Below are 9,583 nucleotides of genomic sequence, written 5' to 3'. Positions count from 1 at the left end.
AACGCAACGGCGTGAAGTTTCCTTACTGTACCTCGTTGTCCACCCCTGGTAGCTGAATGGTCAGTGTGACGGATTGTCAATCCTCTGGGCCCGAGTTCGATTCCCGGTTGGTTCGGCGAATTTTCTCCATCCAGGGACTGGGTGTTGTGCTGTCCTCATCATCACCTATCATCCTCATCGCCTGCAGGTCGCCGAAGTGGCGTCACATTGAAAGACTGGCACCCGGTGAACGGCCTGCCCGTCGGGGGGCCCTAGCCATACGATTAAATAAATAAACTATACCTCGCTAGGAATGAAGAACTATAATTATCATTACTATGGTTGTTCATCTCAGAAGAAATATTATCTGTTTAACAACACAAATGTTTGGTACAAAACAGAAAATAATGGGGAGACTGGAATGCATTACGAGCAGACTTGTGGTCTGCTGCCCCAGCTTGTTGATCTAGCTTCCCTCGTGAGTACTGTGGATGCAGCTGGCTACTAACAAGGGACCGATGACCTCAGAAGTTTGCCGGAGTAGCTGAAGGCAGCCTGCATGAGACAGCTGGGCAGCTGGTAACACCAGCTCTCGCTGCTTCCGCAGTGACTATGCACTGTCTTCGTAAGCTCTCAGCAAATTTACCTTCTTATATCAAAGTATGCGGAGTGTCCCATCTGCAGCTGCGTAAGTTGTCTGTGACGTACGAATGCGTTATTTGCACTGACAAGCTTGGGTGAAAACAACTGCTGGCGTCGTCGACCTTGGAAGAAGAATGCAAGTACCCCATCTATCATCAGTCCAAGACACTTGAAGCTTTCTCGGCTAATGTCGAGGTATGAGAACGGTTGACAGGGTCTTGCCCTATGGTCTGAAGCTGTACACAGGGCCCAGGATCACTGATGAAGCGCTACTATTCTGCAATATATTCTAATATTTTTTCAGATGTATATTTTTACTTTGAAATAATACCTGACGGTGACTTCGATTCAGACCCTAGTTCACTATTTTAACACTAAAAATTGCGATATATCTTATTTTTGATCAATTATCTGAGCAATGTAATCAACACCAGTTACTATTCTAAAACTAACCGTTATATAGATTCTTATTAACCCCATTCAGATCGCAAGGACTGATGACTACTTACGAGTAATCATAAGACTGAATTAATATTTTTGGACCACTACCTACTTTAGGCTTGTATGCAATGAAACTGGCCAAATGATCAAGGTGCTTATTATTCTGGGTTTAACTAAGGGAGAATAGTAAGGTTAGCCATTGTTCTAGATTTTTCGCATCTAAAAGAGGCTTTCAGTAAGCAATGTAATATATTTTTTTCTCGGCAAATTTCGGTTGAAAAAATGTGGAATTTGTGGGACATCATGGAATATTTTCGCTTCAGTCTCTACAGTGCAATGAAGTTCTGATAGGTGGCGGCCCTATACGTCGTCCCCCAAAATGGCGGGTGCTTTCAAAGTAGAGAGCTGTCATTGAATTTATTTTGGTGAAAAACCAGAGCATTGCAGACATTCATAGGCGCTTGCAGAATGTCTACGAAGACCTGCCGGCGATAAAAACACTGGTGGTTGTTGAGTAAAGCGTCTGTCATCATCGAAACGAGGTGGCGCAAACCTGTCTGATCTCCCATGTACCGGTAGGCCACATGTGGGTGTGACTCCTGCAATGGTGCAACGCAAGCACAAACCCGTCTCCGTCTCCACAAACTCCTCTCCGGCCGAACATGGGGTCTGGACCCCTCCACATTCCTCCACACTTATAAGTCCCTCATCTGCCCCCTCCTTTGTTATGCCCATCGTACCTGGATATCTGCCCCTCCTACGTATTACAAGTCCCTTCAAATCCTTGAATGCCATGCGCTCCACCTCGCCTATTGCATCCATCTCCCATCCCCCACGTGGATCCTTTATGACCTGATTCCTTTACCACACCTCTTCCTTTTCCTCAAACAATTATGGATCCTCCTGCAAGTTTGATCCTCCCCACCTGCTTGTCTCTTCCATCCTCTCCCACCCAACCCGCTGCCACGCCTGTACTCTTGCATCCCACCTGCTCTCCATCTTCACACTCTCCACACCCTTGCCTGAGGTGATTTCCACCAACTCCCCCTTCCTGATGATGTCCTCGTTCCTTCCATATACCCCTCATATCAGATCTAATCCTCCCCTTCTTTTCCTTCCCCTTTTCCTCCAAGGCTCCCTCTCTCCTCCTCCTTTCTCCCTCCCACCTCCTCATTCCCAGTTTTCCACTCCCTCCCCCCCACCCCTGGCTTCCCCACATAACCCTACCCTCTCCCCTTCCCTCTCCCTCCTTATCTCCCATTGGCTACTTACCACCCTCCTTCCCCCCTGTTCGTCCCCTGCACCCAGTGGCAGCCCCACCCCCATCTCATCAGTGTGTTCAGTGCACTAAAGATCATCACCAATGTGCTACAGTGTTTCATCACCTACGTGTGTCAGTGTTCTTCTTCAGTGTGCTCCTCCGTTCGCGTGTGAAACTGTTTGTCTACGTTTGTGTGCACTGCTGAACTTACTTGTACAACCAGTGCCTTCCACGAACGTCCTCATTTCATTTCTTATGTATGTCTCCTGTTTTTACCATTCATATATGTCTGTTTTTCTGTCTTCATGTTTTGTATCTGTTATTCTGTGGCCGAAGAGCGGTGCAGATAGGCCGCTGCCGGCCTACCTTTTGTAAGGTATTAAAATAACAATAAAGGAAAAAATGGTGCAACGTGCGTACACTCTCATTCGTGGTGACTCACAGATCTCTATCAAACATCTCACTGCACAAGGATCGGCCTGGGGAGGTAACACTAACGCACGTTCAGGTGAGACAGGCAGCCAGACCGACAACCAACAAGATCAGTTCTGCTGCACCCGAACAGCAAAACGACAACAAAATGTCAATAGCACAACGCTCTGTATACTGGTGCCCAATCCAGCCAAGTCAGAATTAACGCCCAAAACTACCAACAACACAACAGCTGTCGAACCACACGCAGCATCAACAGGGCGAAGAAAATACACCGCCGAAAACCACGTCAACGACGATGGCAGGTAGCCGGAACGTAAACGGCCACAAGGCAGAAAACACCGCCGGTACACTTCATTAATGAAGGAATGAATTAAATTAACACCACATAGGAAGACGGCTGCAATTTTAGCCGACTTCAATGCACACACGTTGTTGCTCGATGGAATCTCCCAGAAAGCGACAACCAGGTTCAAACGAAGAGATGTGATAGCAGTTGAGGCTTGACAGTAGGTTAAGTGAGCACTCAACTTTAGTGTCCAGAATCGGTGAGCGACGAACTTCGTAACCCTCGCAAGAAGCGCCTCACAACTCCAACCGTGCGTGCACGCCGAGAGCGGCTCCGGCCTGACTACGCGCCACGGAGACTTCCTCGCTGCTCTACCTGACAGACTGCCACACACAGCACAACCGGAAAATATATCCGCCACACCAAAGATAATACAGCAGTACTAGTAACGAGATCCGCTGCTGCTGCCACTCACGGAGAGAAGACAGCAATGCTATGGCGGTAACTGAAGGAGAAATAAGACACCACTGGACTGCAACCAATGATAATAAAACAAAGGATGACGCGAGCCAGCCACGGCTCAAAACCGATTCCTTACTCATAACGATTCCTAAATCTACTCTACTCTACTTTTCTATTTCTCTTGTACAGTAGAACAACTCGATTCATCTCATTTTATTTCATAATGTAGTCGTATGTATCAACCTCTCACAAGGTGGCCTCGATGCAACATTCTTATAAAATGAACCCATCTTCTTACAACGACTTTCGGAACAGTCTGTTCGTCGGGACACGTTTCTCTTATATAGGATGTTCTCTCAGTAATAACCTGTACCACGTCTGTTTCAGTCACTCGTGTTGTATGCAAAATTGACCGTGTGAATGTGTGACGCCACAGTTAGATGGATGATGATAACATTCTGGAATCAGTTAGAATGAAGTAAATAAAGCACTTGAGGCTAAAAATTAATGAAGAAACTACAGTAATTAATGAGTGATAAAACTTACCTTTCAGTTTCATGTGTGAAGCGAGGCTAACCGGGAAATACATAAATAATGATACGTGGATATACCCATATTTTCCTCTGATTTTCGTGAGTCGTTATCTAGTTGTACTAACTCACTCACTCACTGGTCATACCGGACTCGAGAGTCCATTACCGCAGCATTGTATTTTCGCCACCTGACCCTGTGTTGGGCTCTTTCCTTCCATTTACCTTCAATACCTAGGCTCCTCAAATCAGCCTTCACATCGTCCTCCCATCTGTGCGTCGGTCTCCCCACAGGACATTTTCCCTCTAAGTGCCCTACCAGTACTCTGCGCGCTGCCCTGCCCTCATCCATTCGAGCTATGTAACCCACCCATCGCAGCCTAGGCGATTTAATAATACTGATTATGTCAGGGCTTCAATAGAGTTCGTGAACCTCTTCGTTACGCAGTTTTCTCCACTCTCCGCTAAAGTCATCCCTTTTTGCTCCGAAAATTTTCCTCAAAATTTTGTTTTCAAATACTCAAAACGGCTTTTCATTTTGCACAGTAAGAGACCAAGTCTCACGTCCGACCTAGTTGTACTAAGGAGTTGCTAATTATCATCATGATGGCGACTTCCATTAGAAACAGTCTTTGTAGAAACTTGACCCCTTTAAAGCACAAGGAAGCAGATACAAAGTGAAGTTGGTCACTAGGAAATGCCAGTGCCTAACAGCTTAACGTCACAGACTGGTTATTCCATAATTGACGCAAAAGACACAGGTTGACCACAAAAAGTGGTGCCAACTTCGTCGATTATATTCTTTGAGAACTAAGATTTAAAACAGAACCAAAAACGAGCAGTGCCCCTCACTTTGCTCATTTTGTTTTATCTCCATGAGAGAGCCAACACGTGTTTCTGCAAAAAGTGCAGCCCCCCGGCCACAAGAACTAATAGTTATTGTGACCAGTACTTCTGAGTGATGAAGGGTGAGAAGTTTAGGGATGACGTACTGTTGCTTGTTGTTGGTAGGTATTACGATGACGGCTGAAGAATCTCCCTCTCTCCCTCTCGCCTTAATTTCGTTTTTATATACTGCCGAACCCGACGATGTTTCGCAATTGCTAAATATCTGTGGGAACTGGATAAATGTTCTAATTTCCTTCTCCCTCCTTTCTCCGTCCATCTCCTCCTGCTCTCTCATCTGCTCACTGTCCCTCTTCTCCGGCTGCTCTTCTTCCTCCCTCTCTGTCCATCTCCTCCCTCCCACTCTCTGTGTCATTTTCCATCCCTTCCCTCCTCCTCTGTCCATCTACTCTTCCTTCTGTTCTTGAGTCTTGTTTATTGTTATTGGTACTGCAAATTCAGATTCCATAGTAGTTCTGATCACAAGTTGATAAGCCTTAAATACAAAATTTTATATATTCTGTGAAAGCCTTCTGCTTATAGCACGTTCATGTGTGTACAATTTAAAAAAAAATACATAATGATAAGGAATATTGATCTGTCGAGTGGATGTATCGATCGATGGTTATTGCACTCGCCTATCTCTGCTTAGAGATTTCTATCACTTTTCTGGCCGACCGAGTTAGTACGAGGTGCATTCAAGTTCTAAGGCCTCCGGATTTTTTTCTCCGGACTGGAAAGAGATAGAAACATGCGCATTGTTTTAAAATGAGGCCGCGTTCATTGTCAATACGTCCCAGAGATGGCAGCACCGTACGGCAGATGGAATTTTACCGCCAGCTGCGAGAATGAGAACTGTTTTAAATACTTAAAATGGCGACGTTTTCCTTACTTGAACAGCGTGCAATCATTCGTTTTCTGAATTTGCGTGGTGTGAAACCAATAGAAATTCATCAACAGTTGAAGGAGACATGTGGTGATGGAGTTATGGATGTGTCGAAAGTGCGTTCATGGATGCGACAGTTTAATGAAGGCAGAACATCGTGTGACAACAAACCGAAACAACCTCGGGCTCGCACAAGCCGGTCTGACGACATGATCGAGAAAGTGGAGAGAATTGTTTTGGGGGATCGCCGAATGACTGTTGAACATATCGCCTCCAGAGTTGGCATTTCTGTGGGTTCTGTGCACACAATTCTGCATGACGACCTGAAAATGCGAAAAGTGTCATCCAGGTGGGTGCCACGAATGCTGACAGACGACCACATGGCTGCCCGTGTGGCATGTTGCCAAGCAATGTTGACGCACAACGACAGCATGAATGGGACTTTCTTTTGGTCGGTTGTGACAATGGATGAGACGTGGACGCCATTTTTCAATCCAGAAACAAAGCGCCAGTCAGCTCAATGGAAGCACACAGATTTACCGCCACCAAAAAAATTTCGGGTAACCGCCAGTGCTGAAAAAATGATGGTGTCCATGTTCTGGAACAGCGAGGGCGTAATCTTTACCCATTGCGTTCCAAAGGGCACTACGGTAACAGGTGCATCCTACGAAAATGTTTTGAAGAACAAAGTCCTTCCTGCACTGCAACAAAAACGTCCGGGAAGGGCTGCGCGTGTGCTGTTTCACCAAGACAACGCACCCGCACATCGAGCTAACGTTACGCAACAGTTTCTTCGTGATAACAACTTTGAAGTGATTCCTCATGCTCCCTATTCACCTGACCTGGCTCCTAGTGACTTTTGGCTTTTTCCAACAATGAAAGACACTCTCCGTGGCCGCACATTCACCAGTTGTGCTGCTATTGCCTCAGCGATTTTCCATTGGTCAAAACAGACTCTTAAAGAAGCCTTCGCCGCTGCCATGGAATCATGGCGTCAGCGTTGTGAAAAATGTGTACGTCTGCAGGGCGATTACGTCGAGAAGTAACGCGAGTTTCATCGATTTCGGGTGAGTAGTTAATTAGAAAAAAAATCGGAGACCTTAGAACTTGAATGCACCTCGTACACTGCCTGTGACTTAAGCGTATCCACAGGCAAAGAGAATTGAGTTGCCGACTGCAGAGACTCGGACAGTTTTCCTCGTTTCTGCCGGCAGGTCTCAACACTGTCTGCGGAATGTCTTAAAATGTACCAGCAATACTGCTCCAGGACATGACGACATCCACTGCAAAATGCTGGCCAGTTTGCCGAAAGAAGCCTAGAGCAGCGCAAACAGTTCATCCTCTTCTCCAAAATTCTTAATTGCTTTATTGAGGACAGAGGTTACCTTTCCTAGTTCATAGTTTTACACACCAAAGATATGTGACACCCCTCGTCCTAAAAAACACTCTGCGTCCTGCATTTAACTTGCAGTACGACGTACTGAACTACCGTCCCAGTCTCCTATCACTTCAGAGGTTCGGATCGAACTTTCACTACTTCCACTGGCGTTTCACATCTGATGGCATCAACATGACCCTCATCGGTCAAAATGTCACTGACGGTTCCAAAACAGCGAGGGCCCCGGCTCTGCTTACTTCTGCGGAGATCCACTACCTTGGGCTATGTTTAAGCTACCTACGGAAGCCAGAACATTCCTTGCCGAAGTTCTAGCATTTAAGGAAGCCCTTCAAATTGCGGCAAATCAGTTCAACGACATCCTTATTATTACTCGATTCGGTGAGCGCATTGGGAAACCTGGGAGAGCAGTAATGGGGCTTTAACAATAACCGCCATGTGCTCGATGTAATTAAGTTAATCTATCAGTGTGAAAGTCAACATAAATGTGTCCAGTTACTCTGGATAAAAGGACGCTCTGGTATCACATGTAACAAGATGGCAGAACACATGGCGAAACAGAGTGTGATTGATGCCCAACCTTACAACACTTGCCTTCCGCATACAGCTTTTGTTACTAACGCAAAGGAAAAGGTCCACCGAGAATGTTCACAATGTGGGAGCTCTCACAACAGTCCAGAGGAAGACATTATGCCGCTATACACCCGATTACTGCGTGAAAATCCGGGTTCTCCAAAATCAAGCTATCTAGATGTCATACCCCTGTTATAACGCACATTCGAAAGGGTCACGGCTGTTACCCCTCACATCTTTATATGATGAAAGTTCAGCCACCTCCTGAGCGCGAAGTCCACCCAACTGACATCGCAGATCTCTGCCATGTGATACTAAGGTGTTTACGCTATGACAGACAACATCAGAAGTTTGTTGAGGTCTTGATCAGAGCAGGAATTTCCCAACCTACGTCAGTAATTGACCTCTTTCGACAGCTGATCACAACGGACTATGTCAGTGTTATGACACCGGGAGTCGGCTTGACCGGTAATTGTGTGTGAGGCCGCACGGTGGACTGGTGTTGATTTTGAAGCGACACTAGTTGTACGCAATTATCTCTCAGAAAGGAAAGTAACCTGCACTTATTAGTGTTACTCTTCTATAACGAATGTAAACTGGCTGTTGCCGAGAAAAGATTGCACGGTGAGCAATTTGTGAACCTTAAACACCCGATGTTGTAGAAGACGGTTACCGAGGCTGGTTATAGTGTTTGACATCTCAAACATCTATAGATTCTAGAATGAGATTTTCACTCTGCAGCGGAGTGTGCGCTGATATGAAACTTCCTGGCAGATTAAAACTGTGTGCCCGACCGAGACTCGAACTCGGGACCTTTGCCTTTCGCGGGCAAGTGCTCTACCAACTGAGCTACCGAAGCACGACTCACGCCCGGTACCCACAGCTTTACTTCTGCCAGTACCTCGTCTCCTACCTTCCAAACTTTACAGAAGCTCTTCTGCGAACCTTGCAGAACTAGCACTCCTGAAAGAAAGGATATTGTGGAGACATGGCTTAGCCACAGCCTGGGGGATGTTTCCAGAATGAGATTTTCACTCTGCAGCGGAGTGTGCGCTGATATGAAACTTCCTGGCAGATTAAAACTGTGTGCCCGACCGAGACTCGAACTCGGGACCTTTGCCTTTCGCGGGCAGGTGCTCTACCAACTGAGCTACCGAAGCACGACTCACGCCCGGTACCCACAGCTTTACTTCTGCCAGTACCTCGTCTCCTACCTTCCAAACTTTACAGAAGCTCTTCTGCGAACCTTGCAGAACTAGCACTCCTGAAAGAAAGGATATTGTGGAGACATGGCTTAGCCACAGCCTGGGGGATGTTTCCAGAATGAGATTTTCACTCTGCAGCGGAGTGTGCGCTGATATGAAACTTCCTGGCAGATTAAAACTGTGTGCCCGACCGAGACTCGAACTCGGGACCTTTGCCTTTCACGGGCAAGTGCTCTACCAACTGAGCTACCGAAGCACGACTCACGCCCGGTACCCACAGCTTTACTTCTGCCAGTACCTCGTCTCCTACCTTCCAAACTTTACAGAAGCTCTTCTGCGAACCTTGCAGAACTAGCACTCCTGAAAGAAAGGATATTGTGGAGACATGGCTTAGCCACAGCCTGGGGGATGTTTCCAGAATGAGATTTTCACTCTGCAGCGGAGTGTGCGCTGATATGAAACTTCCTGGCAGATTAAAACTGTGTGCCCGACCGAGACTCGAACTCGGGACCTTTGCCTTTCGCGGGCAAGTGCTCTACCAACTGAGCTACCGAAGCACGACTCACGCCCGGTACCCACAGTTTTAATCTGCCAGGAAGTTT

The 9,583-nt window shown here is 46.6% G+C and overlaps 1 non-coding gene across 1 annotated transcript; it reads right to left on the bottom strand.

Annotated features, from left to right (window-relative positions):
• Positions 1-9,163: 9,163 nt before the first annotated feature.
• Trnas-uga lies at positions 9,164-9,238 on the bottom strand. The gene has a single exon. It is a non-coding gene; the product is annotated as a tRNA-Ser (tRNA).
• Between the last annotated feature and the right edge of the window lie 345 nt (positions 9,239-9,583).

This window comes from Schistocerca americana, chromosome 3, assembly GCF_021461395.2.
Source record: "Schistocerca americana isolate TAMUIC-IGC-003095 chromosome 3, iqSchAmer2.1, whole genome shotgun sequence".
Taxonomy (NCBI): Eukaryota; Metazoa; Arthropoda; class Insecta; order Orthoptera; family Acrididae; genus Schistocerca; species Schistocerca americana.
Note: the sequence above shows the minus strand (reverse complement) of the source record. Positions and strands in the feature narration are given on the sequence as shown.